Raw genomic sequence first — 14,148 nt, forward strand, 5'->3', positions numbered from 1 at the left:
AAACACCCTCAGGCCCTAGAATGTTAAAGGAATAATTCAACCAAATATTAAAATTCTTCCATCCTTTACTCACCTTTCATCTGTAACCATTGACTTCCATGATAAATTTTGTTCCTTCTATGGAAGAAAGTCATTGGTTCCCAGCTTTCCTCATAATATGTTAGTTTGTGTTTAACAAATAAAAAAGAAACACATAATGGTTTGAAACCTTTTGAGAGTCAGTAAATAGTGAAATTACAGTTCTAGGCAAACTATCTCTTTAATCAATTAAAGTATGTTGAGTTCCATGAACGTCTCTTGTAGATATCATGTATTTATTTATTTCTCTCTCTTTCTCTCTCTCTCTCTCTCCCCACTTCAATGAGGTTTTAATTTTTAATTCTGATCAGGTGGAGTCAACCCTGCAAAATGGCTCTACTGATGGATTCTCTGTCCAGATTGGTCCACTAAAGGATTGGATTGTGGATATAAGACAGAGCTGTGATCTTTGGGATAGAAATCCCTTCTGCTGGCTTTTTATTGAGGTTTTGGGCTTTTTGATGTAATTATGGTGGCTTGAAAAGCCAACATACTGTTATCTCACGTAAACTTATTATTATTAGGCTGGCTTGTGTAGCAAGCCAGACTACTGTTATCCTATTAAACTTATTATTATTAGGCTGGCTTGTGTAGCAAGCCAGACTACTGTTATCCTATTAAACTTATTATTATTAGGCTGGCTTGTGTAGCAAGCCAGACTACTGTTATCCTATTAAACTTATTATTATATTTATTATTCTTCTTCTGAGACTAAAAATTAAACTCTATCTCGTCCTAGGCCATTCAAGCTATGACCATCAAACTCGGGTCAGACCTCCGAACTATTCTGACTCGAGTTGCTATATCCTTTCCGACTGATCCGACTTTCGGTTTTCCGAAAAACGTCCCGGGACCGTCGGAAAAATCCCATAGACGTAACATTGGATCAAACTTTGTGACCTCATAACTCCGCATCAGAATGTCACACAGACTTCTAACTGGGCTCATTTAACTCAGACTATCAAACTGCCAATGACTGACCACCTTTAAACTTTCTGGCCACGCCCTAGCAACCACTTTTGGACCCTAGAAACCGTCCCATAGACTTCCATTGCAAAATACTCTCATTGACTTTACATGGGATCAAACTTTGTGAGCTCATAACTCTGCATCAGACTGTCCTACAGACTAATGATTGAGCTCATTTAACTCAGTCTAGCCAGCAGCCAATCACTGATGGCCTTTTAACTATCTAGCCACACCCTAACAACCAGAAACTGCACCCTAGCAACTGTCCCATAGACTGCCATTAAAGAGGTTCAGACTGATATTGTCATGCTGCAGTGTGATAGAGACATGGGGGTTGTTTTTAACTGTTCATACTGGCAAGAAGCTTTGATACATCATCAGTCTAAGCTGTCAATCAACTCCATAGCAACAAAACAGACTAACCTAGCAACGATATAATAGCAGCTATATCTCAGCATCAGAACATCGTAGAGAGGCGGGGGTTGGCTTGTTTGAATCAGGCTCGCACACCATCTATCTATCTATCTATCTATCTATCTATCTATCTATCTATCTATCTATCTATCTATCTATCTATCTATCTATCTATCTATCTATCTATGTACCTCTATCTATCTACCTACCTACCTCTATCTATCTATCTATCTATCTATCTATCTATCTATCTATCTATCTATCTATCTATCTATCTACCTACCTACCTCTATCTATCTATCTATCTATCTATCTATCTATCTATCTATCTATCTATCTACCTCTATCTATCTATCTATCTATCTATCTATCTATCTATCTGTCCATCATGCTAACAACATGCTAATTCATGCTAGAATCATGCTAGTTACATGCTAATTCATGCTAGAATCATGCTAGTTACATGCTAATTCATGCTAGAATCATGCCAGTCACATGCTAATTCATACTAGAATCATGCTAACAACATGCTAATTCATGCTAGAATCATGCTAGTCACATGCTAATTCATGCTAGAATCATGCTAACAACATGCTAATTCATGCTAGAATCATGCTAGTTACATGCTAATTCATGTTAGAATCATGCTAACAACATGCTAATTCGTGCTAGAATCATGCTAGTAGCATGCTAATTCATGTTAGAATCATGCTAACAACATGCTAATTCATGCTAGAATCATGCTAGGAACATGCTAATTCATGCTAGAATCATGCTAACAACATGCTAATTCAAGCTAGAATCATGCTAGTCACATGCTAATTCATGCTAGAATCATGCTAACAGCATGCTTATTTATGCTAGAATCATGCTAACAACATGCTAATTCATGCTAGAATCATGCTAACAACATGTTAATTCATGCTAGAATCATGCTAGTCAAATGCTAATTCATGCTAGGATCATGCTAACAACATGCTAATTCATGCTAGAATCATGCTAATAACATGCTAATTCATGTTAGAATCATGCTAACAACATGCTAATTCATGCTAGAATCATGCTAGTAACATGCTAATTCATGCTAGAAGCATGCTAACAACATGCTAATTTATGCTAGAATCATGCTAGTAGCATGCTATTTCATGCTAGAATCTTGCTAGTAACATGCTAAATCATGCTAGAATCATGCTAACAACATGCTAATTAATGCTAGAATCATGCTAACAACATGCTAATTCATGCTAGAATTGTGCTAATTCATGCTAAAATCATGCTAGTAACATGCTAATTCATGTTAAAATCATGCTAGGTACATGCTAATTCATGCTAGAATCATGCTAGTAACATGCTAATTCATGCTAGAATCGTGCTAACAACATGCTAATTCATGTTAAAATCATGCTAACAACATGCTAATTCATGCTAAAATCATGCTAGTAACATGCTAATTCATGCTAAAATCATGCTAACAACATGCTAATTCATGCTAAAATCATGCTAGTAACATGCTAATTCATGCTAGAATCATGCTAACAACATGCTAATTCACGTTAAAATCATGGTAATAACATGCTAATCTATCTATCTATCTATCTATCTATCTATCTATCTATCTATCTATCTATCTATCTATCATCTATCTATCTATTCTTACTTTTTAAAACTGTTTAAACTAAATAAACTATTACCGTCAGGCTTTCACAAGCCAGCCTCAAAGTTTGTTCTCAAACTTTAAGAATCTAGTTATTATGTTGGCTTGAGAAAGCCAACATACTGTAATGCTACTTAAACTTATTCTTATTATTATTATTATTCCGGCTTCTGACCAAAAAAAAGCAATCGCTTCTCCTCCCAGGGCTTAGATGCTACAAGCCCCAAATTTGGTCAAAAGCTGCCTACTGCTCATGAGATGGTTGCTGTATGTCCTCATCCTGATAAGATTTGTAGTTTTTGAATTAAAAATTTTTTAATTAAAAAATTGTATCGAGTATTTGGGGCATATAAAAAAGTATACAATCCTCAAATTTGGCCAAAAGATGTGTTTGAAATTACAGATAATTATCATATTTATTTGGTGTAATTATAAATAACAGTTTTCCTATAAATATTTTTTTATATTAAATTTGTAAAATTCAGACTCAAAGCGTGTCAGAGTGTCCACGAGATGGCGCCAGAAGACTATTTTTGAGCCCTTTGTAATTTAGTACTGGCCCTTTAAGAGGCGGGGATATCCGGACTGACTGTTTTGAATCTACAGAAATTCGGGCTCATTTCAGACGTGCTTGTTACAACATTTGAAGCTGAAATTGCGACCATTTTGGTCGCATATGCGCCTGAAAATTAATCTATGCGACCTCATAACATATTTGGGCGCATTAGTGCAACTGCTGATAATGGTTGTAGTGCGACCTGTTTTGATTTTTTGTAAAAACGTGCTGAATCGCTCTTCCCTGCCGCTATATTGGTTCATATTAGCTGTCAATCACTCAAGGTATTCCGCTGTCAGATGACAGGGAAGGAGCTTTTATGACCACGGGAAATGCAAACGGCTGAAGAGTAAAAACTTAAAGCACACAGGTTTGCAAACCCCATCTAAAGTTGAGGTGTAGATGAGAGAGATCGTGACACGTCACGTGGTGAATAATGATCCACCAGCTGAGATCACTGAAACTGCGGCTCATAACAAAGACCAGTATTGCGCCGATGGTTAGTGCAAGAATCCTGCTCTGCCTGCTCATTAATTGGGTCGGCTGACTCGCCAGCTTTTCCACAAACACAGAAAAATGAAGATCATCTCAGACTGAACCTTTAAATTGACACAAACTGAAACCAAAACTTTTAAAGAGTGATAGAAGTGAGACTTTACTTTCTTTGTTTTGTCTATTCTTTTTTGAGGTGTATATTATTTTTTTATTTATTTACTGATGACTGCTTTGCAGCTTTCATCATTGAATTGAATTATTTATTATAATCTTTTGTTTGTTTTGTAGCAGAAATATTATTTATTAAATTGACATGCATATAAAAACAGCAGTACAAAATCAATATTTCTTACTGCAATGCTTCATTTTTGTTTGATGCAAACTATACAATTATTTTATATAAAGTAACAGACATTTTATAGCAGATAACCTACATTCATGCACATTCAAGGCAGTATCATAATGAGAAATGGAATTCATTGTTACTATTATTGTCATTTTCATCATCACTAATATTCTATGGCCTAATTATTAGACATTCATTTTAGAATTATTGCACACAAATATCAATGTCTTCGCAGCATTAGTTAGATAGTTGTTTCTAGTTTTTGTCAGTCCTATTGATGTTGTTTTAAAATACAATAAATCCCTTAAAAAGCAATTTGCAGCGGTGCTCATTCATTTTTGGTGGGTGCTCCTAAATTTTTTCTGGTGCTCCTAAATTTATTTTGGTGCCCCTGAATATTTGAAGTTGGGAGCACCGGTGCTACCAAGTAAAAAAGTTAATTTCGAGCCCTGTATATATATATATATATATATATATATATATATATATATATATATATATATATATATATATATATATATATATATATATATATATATATATATATATATATATATATATATATATATATATATATATATATATTCATACAGTTGATGTCAGAATTATTAGCTCCCCTGTTTATTTTTTCCCCAATTTCTGTTTAATGGAGGGAAGATTGTTTCAGCACATTTCTAAGCATAATAGTTTTAAAAACCTATTTCTAATAACTGATTTATTTTATCTTTGCCATGATGACATTAAATAATGTTTGACTTGATATTTTTCAAGACACTTCTATACAGCTTAAAGTCACATTTAAAGGCTTAACTAGGTTAATAAGGGTAACTAGGCAGGTTAGGGTAATTAGGCAAGTTATTTTATAACGATGGTTTGTTCTGTAGATTATCAAAAAAAAAAAAATATCTTAAATGGGATAATAATTGTGTCCCAAAAATGGTTTTTAAATAATTAATAACTGCTTTTATTCTAGCCGAAATAAAACAAATAAGACTTTCTCAAGAAGAAAAATATTATCAGACATACAGTGAAAATGTCCTTGCTCTGTTAAACACCATTTGGGAAATATTTAAAAAAGGGAAAAAAAATCAACTGGGGGTTAATAATTCTGACTTCAACAGTGTATATATATATATATATATATATATATATATATATATATATATATATATATATATATATATATATATATATATGTATATATATATATATGTATATATATATATATGTATATATATATATATGTATATATATATATATGTATATATATATATATATATATATATATATATATATATATATATATATATATATATATATATATATATATATATATATATATACACATACACACACACACATTTATGGTTAGGGTTATAAGGATTATTTTTTATCCCCCTTTTATGTTGGCAAAAACATAAGTTTACTTCAGATATTTCTTTCAAAACAGAATATTCTGTACCGCAAAAAAGCCTTCTCCTCACTTGTGATAATGACAATGAAAGCCAAGCTTTTGGCCTATGCTGTACCAAAAAAAAATAAAATCACCCAGGTGATGACAATTAAATATTACGATTATAACATTGTGTTAGTGGCCAGTGGGGTGGAACAACGTCATTGGTCAGAATTAACCACGTGATGAAGATGGCCTAATATTGTATTTAATGCAATTTTCTTCCTGTAAACTGTATATAACTATATAACTATAACGATATATATAACGCTGCAAATTACTGTAAATTGACTGTACTCTTTATTAACTGCAAAACTGATAAGACTGATTAAATAAAAGACAAATTAACTAAATGCATGTGCTATTGTTTCATTAGTATTTTAATTTAATATTTTTCTTTATATGATATTTATTATAATGTAATTTTGTTCAGATTATAATATATACTATAAATACTAACTATACTATAGTGATCTGCATTAAACAACCTGAACAAATCAGTTCTCTCTCTCTCTCTCTCTCTCTCTCTCTCTCTCGATTTGATAAAAAATGTAAATGAGGCCTTCCGATTAACAGTCCAGTGGACCCTAGCAACAGCCTAGAAACCACTCAGAACACCCTAGCAACTACCTAGGAATGCCTTAGCAACATCTTAGCAACCGCCTAGCAACCACTTCTCAACCGCTGTGCTTCCTGCCAACTGCCTTTGAGTCCCCGGCGCAGTCACGTTGGCTTTCTCAAGCCAACATCAAAGTTCGTCAACGAACTTTAGGTTCTAGTTCTATATTATTATTCTTCTTCTGAGACTAAAAATTAAACTCTATCTCGTCCTAGGCCTTTCAAGCTATGACCATCAAACTTGGGTCAGACCTCCGAACTATTCTGACTCGAGTTGCTATATCTTTTCCGACTGATCCGACTTTCGGTTTTCCGAAAAACGTCCCGGGACCGTCGGAAAAATCCCATAGACGTAACATTGGATCAAACTTTGCGACCTCATAACTCCGCGTCAGAATGTCACACAGACTTCTAACTAGGCTCATTTAACTCAGACCATCAATCTGCCAATGACTGATCACCTTTAAACTTTCTGGCCACGCCCTAGCAACCACTTTTGGACCCTAGAAACCGTCCCATAGACTTCCATTGCAAAAGACTCTCATTGACTTTACATTGGATCAAACTTTGTGAGCTCATAACTCTGCATCAAACTGTCCTACAGACTAATGGCTGAGCTCATTTAACTCAGTCTAGCCAGCAGCCAATCACCGATGGCCTTTTAACTTTCTAGCCACACCCTAACAACCAGATACTGCACCCTAGCAACTGTCCCATAGACTGCCATTAAAGAGGTTCAGACTGATATTGTCATGCTGCAGTGTGATAGAGACATGGGGATTGTTTTTAACTGTTCATACTGGCAAGAAGCTTGTATACATCATCAGTCTTAGCTGTCAATCAACTCCATAGCAACAAAACAGACTAACCTAGCAACGATATGACACCAGCTATATCTCAGCATCAGAACATCGTAGAGAGGCGGGGGTTGGCTTGTTTGACTCATGCTCATACACCATCTATCTATCTATCTATCTATCTATCTATCTATCTATCTATCTATCTATCTATCTACATCTTTCTATCTATCTATCTATCTATCTATCTATCTATCTATCTATCTATCTATCTATCTATCTATCTATCTATCTATCTACCTCTACCTATCTATCTATCTATCTACATCTTTCTATCTATCTATCTATCTATCTATCTATCTATCTATCTATCTATCTATCTATCTATCTGTCTGTCTGTATCTGTCTGTCTGTCTGTCTGTCTGTCTGTCTGTCTGTGTCTGTATCTATCTATCTATCTATCTATCTATCTATCTATCTATCTATCTATCTATCTATCTATCTATCTATCTATCATGCTAACAATATGCTAATTCATGCTAGAAACATGCTAGTTACATGCTAATTCATGCTAGAATCATGCTAGTCACATGCTAATTCATGCTAGAATCATGCTAGTCACATGCTAATTTATACTAGAATCATGCTAACAACATGCTAATCCATGCTAGAATCATGCTAGTAACATTCAAATTGATGTTAGAATCATGCTAACAACATGCTAATTCATGCTAGAATCATGCTAGTAACATGCTAATTCATGCTAGAATCATGCTAACAACATGCTAATTCATGCTAGAATCATGCTAGTAACATGCTAATTCATGCTAGAATCATGCTAACAACATGCTAATTCATGCTAGAATCATGCTAACAACATGCTAATTCATGCTAGAATCATGCTAGTAACATGCTAATTCATGCTAGAATCATGCTAACAACATGCTAATTCATGCTAGAATCATGCTAGTAACATGCTAATTCATGCTAGAATAATGCTAGTAACATGCTAATTTATGCTAGAATCATGCTAGTAACATGCTAATTCATGCTAAAATCATGCTAGTAACATGCTAATTCATGCTAGAATCATGCTAACAACATGCTAATTCATGCTAATTCATGCTAGAATCATGCTAGTAGCATGCTAATGCATGCTAGAATCATGCTAACAACATGCTAATTCATGCTAGAATCATGCTAGTAACATGCTAATTCATGCTAGAATCATGCTAACAACATGCTAATTCATGCTAGAATCATGCTAACAACATGCTAATTTATGCTAGAATCATGCTAGTAACATGCTAATTCATGCTAAAATCATGCTAACAACATGCTAATTCATGCTAGAATCATGCTAGTAGCATGTTAATTCATGCTAGAATCATGCTAGTAACATGCTAATTTATGCTAGAATCATGCTAGTAACATGCTAATTCATGCTAGAATCATGCTAACAACATGCTAATTCATGCTAGAATCATGCTAACAACATGCTAATTCATGCTAGAATCATGCTAGTAGCATGCTAATTCATGCTAGAATCATGCTAACAACATGCTAATTTATGCTAGAATCATGCTAGTAACATGCTAATTCATGCTAAAATCATGCTAGTAACATGCTAATTCATGCTAGAATCATGCTAACAACATGCTAATTCATGCTAGAATCATGCTAACAACATGCTAATTCATGCTAGTAGCATGCTAATTCATGCTAGAATCATGCTAGTTACATGCTAATTCATGCTAGAATCATGCTAGTAACATGCTAATTAATGCTAGAATCGTGCTAACAACATGCTAATTCATGCTAGAATCATGCTAACAACATGCTAATTCATGCTAGAATCATGCTAATTCATGCTAAAATCATGCTAGTAACATGCTAATTTACGCTAAAATCATGTTGTAACATGCTAATTCATGCTAGAATCATGTTAAAAACATGCTAATTCATGCTAGAATCATGCTAATAACATGCTAATCTATCTATCTATCTATCTATCTATCTATCTATCTATCTATCTATCTATCTATCTATCTTTTCATAGTTTTAAAAACTGTTTAAACTAAATAAACTATTACCGTCAGGCTTTCACAAGCCAGCCTCAAAGTTTGTTCTCATTTTTTTTATTTTTTTTATTAATCTTCTGAGACTAAATTTCTAACTCTATCTCCTCCTAGAGCTTTTGAGCTATTACCACCAAACTTGCTCCAGACCTCCAAACTATTCTGACTCGTGTTGCTATATCTCCTCAGACTGATCCGACTTTCGGTTTTCCGAAAAACGTCCCGGGACTGTCGGAAAAATCCCATAGGCTTAACATTGGATCAAACTTTGTGAGCTCATAACTCTGCATCAGACTGTCACACAGACTTCTAACTGGGCTCATTTAACTCAGACTATCAAACTGCCAATGACTGATCACCTTTAAACTTTCTAGCCACGCCCTAGCAACCACTTTTGGACCCTAGTAACTGTCCCATAGACTTCTATTCAAAAGACTCTCATTGACTTAACATGGGATCAAACTTTATGAGCTCATAACTCTGCATCAGACTGTCCTACAGACTAATGGCTGAGCTCATTTAACTCAGACTACCAAACTGCCAATTACTGATGAGCTTTTAACTTTCTAGCCACTCCCCTAACTACCACATACTGCACCCTAGCAACTGTCCCGTAGACTTCCATTCAAAAGACTCTAATTGACTTAACATGGGATCAAACTTTGTGAGCTCATAACTCTGCATCAGACTGTCATAGAGACTAATGGCTGAGCTCATTTAACTCAGACTACCAAACTGCCAATAACTGATGAGCTTTTAACTTTCTAGCCACACCCCTAACTACCACATACTTCACCCTAGCAACTGTCCCGTAGACTTCCATTACAAAAGACTCTCATTGACTTAACATGGGATCAAACTTTGTGAGCTTATGACTCTGCATTAGACTGTCATAGAGACTAATGGCTGAGCTCATTTAACTCAGTCTAGCCAGCAGCCAATCACTGATGGCCTTTTAACTTTCTAGCCACACCCCTAACTACTACATACTGCACCCTAGCAACTGTCCTATAGAATGTAATTAGCTGTGCTATCGAATGCTTATAATTCTAACATGCTAATGACATGCCAATCATGCTAGCAACATGCTACTCATATGCTAATCATGCTAATGACATGCTAACTCATACTGGAAACATGCTAATGACATGCTAATTTGTACAAGAATCATGCTAGTAACATGCTAATTCATACTAGACTCATGTTAATAACTGGCCTACATGCATATCTTTGCTTAGCAGTGTCCTATTGACTTGGGGGATGGCTCATCTGACTCAAGACAACCAATGAGCATCTCAATATGATAATGAAGCTCACAAGCCACGCCCCCAAATTGATTCCATAGACTTCCATTAAAATAGGCCAAGATGCATATCTTTGCATAGCAGTGTCATAGAGACATGGGGGTTGGTTCATTTGACTTAGACAGCCAACCACATTCAAGTGCACTCTGTAACCTCGCCCATAGCAACAAAACAGAGTACCCTAGCAACCATTCATCAACAGCTATATCTCAGCATCAGAACATCGTAGAGACTTGGAGATTGGCTCGTTTGACTCATGATAGCAAACGGAACTTCCTAAATGCTACACATGCTAGCAGTGATTAGCTACATGATAATATTGACTAGCCAAGTACTGTAACTTGCTAGAAATGCTTACTAAGTATAAATGTTTTATCAAGCATGTATGTAAGGCTTGCCTAGTAACCAACCAGGGTACCCTAGCAACTGCCTAGCAACCACCCAAATTACCCTAGCAACCGCCTAGCAACCACCTAGCAACGGCCTAGTAATGCCTTAGTGAGGGCCTAGCGACCACTCAGGACACCCTAGCAACCGCCTAGCAACGCCTTAGCAACCACTCAGAATACCCTAGCAACCACATAGCAACACCTTAGCAACCACCTAGCAACCACTTGGGACACCTTATCAACCGCCTAGCAACACCTTAGCAACCACCTAGCAACCAGTCAGAACACCCTAGCAACCGCCTAGCAATGCCTTAGCAACCACCAAGCAACCAGTCAGAACACCCTAGCAACCGCCTAGCAATGCCTTAGCAACCACCAAGCAACCACTCAGGACACCCTAGCAACCACCTAGCAACACCTTAGCAACCACCTAGCAACCACTCAGGACACCCTAGCAACCGCCTAGCAACGCCTTAGCAACCACTTAGAACACCCTAGCAACCACCTAGCAACACCTTAGCAACCACCTAGCAACCACTTAGGACTCCTTAGCAACCACCTAGCAACACCTTAGCAACCACCTAGCAACCACTCAGAACACCCTAGCAACCACCTAGCAACACCTTAGCAACAACCTAGCAACCACTTAGAACACCCTAGCAACTGCCTAGCAACACCTTAGCAACCACTCAGAACACCCTAGCAACCACCTAGCAAGACCTTAGCAACCACCTAGCAACCAATCAGAGCACCCTAGCAACTGCCTAGCAACAACCTAGCAACCACTCAGAACACCATAGCAACCACCTAGCAACACCCTAGCAACATCTTAGCAGCCACCTAGCAACCACTCAGGACACCCTAGCAACTGCCTAGCAACGACTTTGCAACCACTCAGAATACCCTAGCAACCACCTAAGCATGCTATGTGACATGCTAATTCATACTACAATCATGCTAATAACATGCTAATTCATACTAGAATCATACTAATAACATGCTAATTCATACTAGAATCATGCTAGTAACATGCTAATGCATGCTAGAATCATGCTAATAACAGGCTAATTCACGCTAGATTCATGCTAGTAACATGCTAATTCATACTATAATCATGCTAATAACATGCTAATTCATGCTAGAATCATGCGAGTAACATGCTAATTCATGCTAGAATCATTCTAGTAACATGCTAATTCATACTAGAATCATGCTTATTCATGCTAGAATCATGCTAATAACCTGCTAATTCATACTAGAATCACTCTAGTAACAGGCTAATTCATGCTAGAATCATGCTAGTAACATGCTAATTCATGCTAGAATCATACTAGTAACATGCTAATTCATGCTAGAATCATGCTAGTAACATGCTAATTCATGCTAGAATCATGCTAGTAGCATGCTAATTCATACTAGAATCATGCTAGTGACATGCTAATTTATTCTAGAATCATGCTAGTAACATGCTAATTCATGCTAGAAGAATGCTAATAACATGCTAATTTATACTAGAATCATGCTAATAAAATGCTAATTTGTACTACACTCATGCTAATAACATGCTAATCCATGCTAGAATCATGCTAATTCATGCTAGAATCATGCTAATAACATGCTACTTATACTTTTTCAAACTGTTTTTAAACTAAATAAACTATTACCAACAGGCTTTGTCAAGCCAGCCTCAAAGTTTGTCTCGACGAACTTTACTGTCTAGTTCTTCTTCTTCTTCTTCTTCTTTCTTCTGAGACTAATTTTAAAGTGTATCTCCTCCTAAACTTTTCAAGCTTCATACTTCAAACTTTCGTCAAACCTTCAAACTGGTCTGACTCGGGTTGCTATATCTGTTCCAACTGATCCGACTTTCGGTTTTCCGAAAAACGACCCGGAAAATTCCCAAAATTCCCATTGACTTAACATTGGGTCAAACTTTGTGACCTCATAACTCTGCATCAGACTGTCCTACAGACTTCTAACTGGGCTCATTTAACTCAGTCTAGCCAGCCGCCAATAACTGATGACCTTTAAACTTACTAGCCACTCCCTAGCAACCACTTTTGACACCCTAGCAACTGTCCCATAGACTTCCATTGTAAAAGACTGCCATTGACTTAACATTGGGTCAACCTTTGTGAGCTCATAACTCTGCATCAGACTGTCCTACAGACTAGAGTCAGGCCTCATTCAACTCAGTCTAGTCAGCAGCCAATCACTGATGACCTTTAGACTTACTAGCCACTCCCTAGCAACCACTTATGGCACCCTAGCAACTGTCCCGTAGACTTCCATTCAAAAGACTTTCATTGACTTAACATGGGATCAAACTTTGTGAGCTCATAACTCTGCATCAGACTGTCATACAGACTAATGGCTGAGCTCATTTAACTCAGACTACCAAACTGCCAATAACTGATGAGCTTTTAACTTTCTAGCCACACCCCTAACTACCACATACTGCACCCTAGCAACTGTCCCGTAGACTTCCATTACAAAAGACTCTAATTGACTTAACATGGGATCAAACTTTGTGAGCTCATAACTTTGCATCAGACTGTCATAGAGACTAATGGCTGAGCTCATTTAACTCAGTCTAGCCAGCAGCCAATCACTGATGGCCTTTTAACTTTCTAGCCACACCCCTAACTACCACATACTGCACCCTAGCAACTGTCCTATATAATGTAATTAGCTGTGCTATCAAATGCTTATAATTCTAACATGCTAATGACATGCCAATCATGCTAGCAACATGCTACTCATATGCTAATCATGCTAATGACATGCTAACTCATACTGGAAACATGCTAATGACATGCTAATTTGAACTAGAATCATGCTAGTAACATGCTAATTCATACTAGACTCATGTTAATAACTGGCCTACATGCATATCTTTGCATAGCAGTGTCCTATTGACTTGGGGGATGGCTCATCTGACTCAGACAACCAATGAGCATCTCAATATGATAATAAAGCTCACAAGCCACGCCCCCA

General features: G+C 36.5%; 1 protein-coding gene and 1 long non-coding RNA gene across 4 annotated transcripts in view; both read right to left on the reverse strand.

Annotated features, from left to right (window-relative positions):
* The window catches only part of st6galnac3 (ST6 (alpha-N-acetyl-neuraminyl-2,3-beta-galactosyl-1,3)-N-acetylgalactosaminide alpha-2,6-sialyltransferase 3), a 160,387-nt gene that overhangs the window by 120,836 nt on the left and 25,403 nt on the right, over positions 1-14,148 (reverse strand).
* LOC141377749 (uncharacterized) lies at positions 9,533-12,896 on the reverse strand. The gene is made up of 3 exons (XR_012390586.1): positions 11,862-12,896; positions 11,474-11,764; positions 9,533-11,419 (listed from the first exon to the last, which is right to left on the reverse strand). It is a non-coding gene; the product is annotated as an uncharacterized lncRNA (long non-coding RNA).

Source organism: Danio rerio, chromosome 2, assembly GCF_049306965.1.
Source record: "Danio rerio strain Tuebingen ecotype United States chromosome 2, GRCz12tu, whole genome shotgun sequence".
In the NCBI taxonomy this organism is placed as follows: Eukaryota; Metazoa; Chordata; class Actinopteri; order Cypriniformes; family Danionidae; genus Danio; species Danio rerio.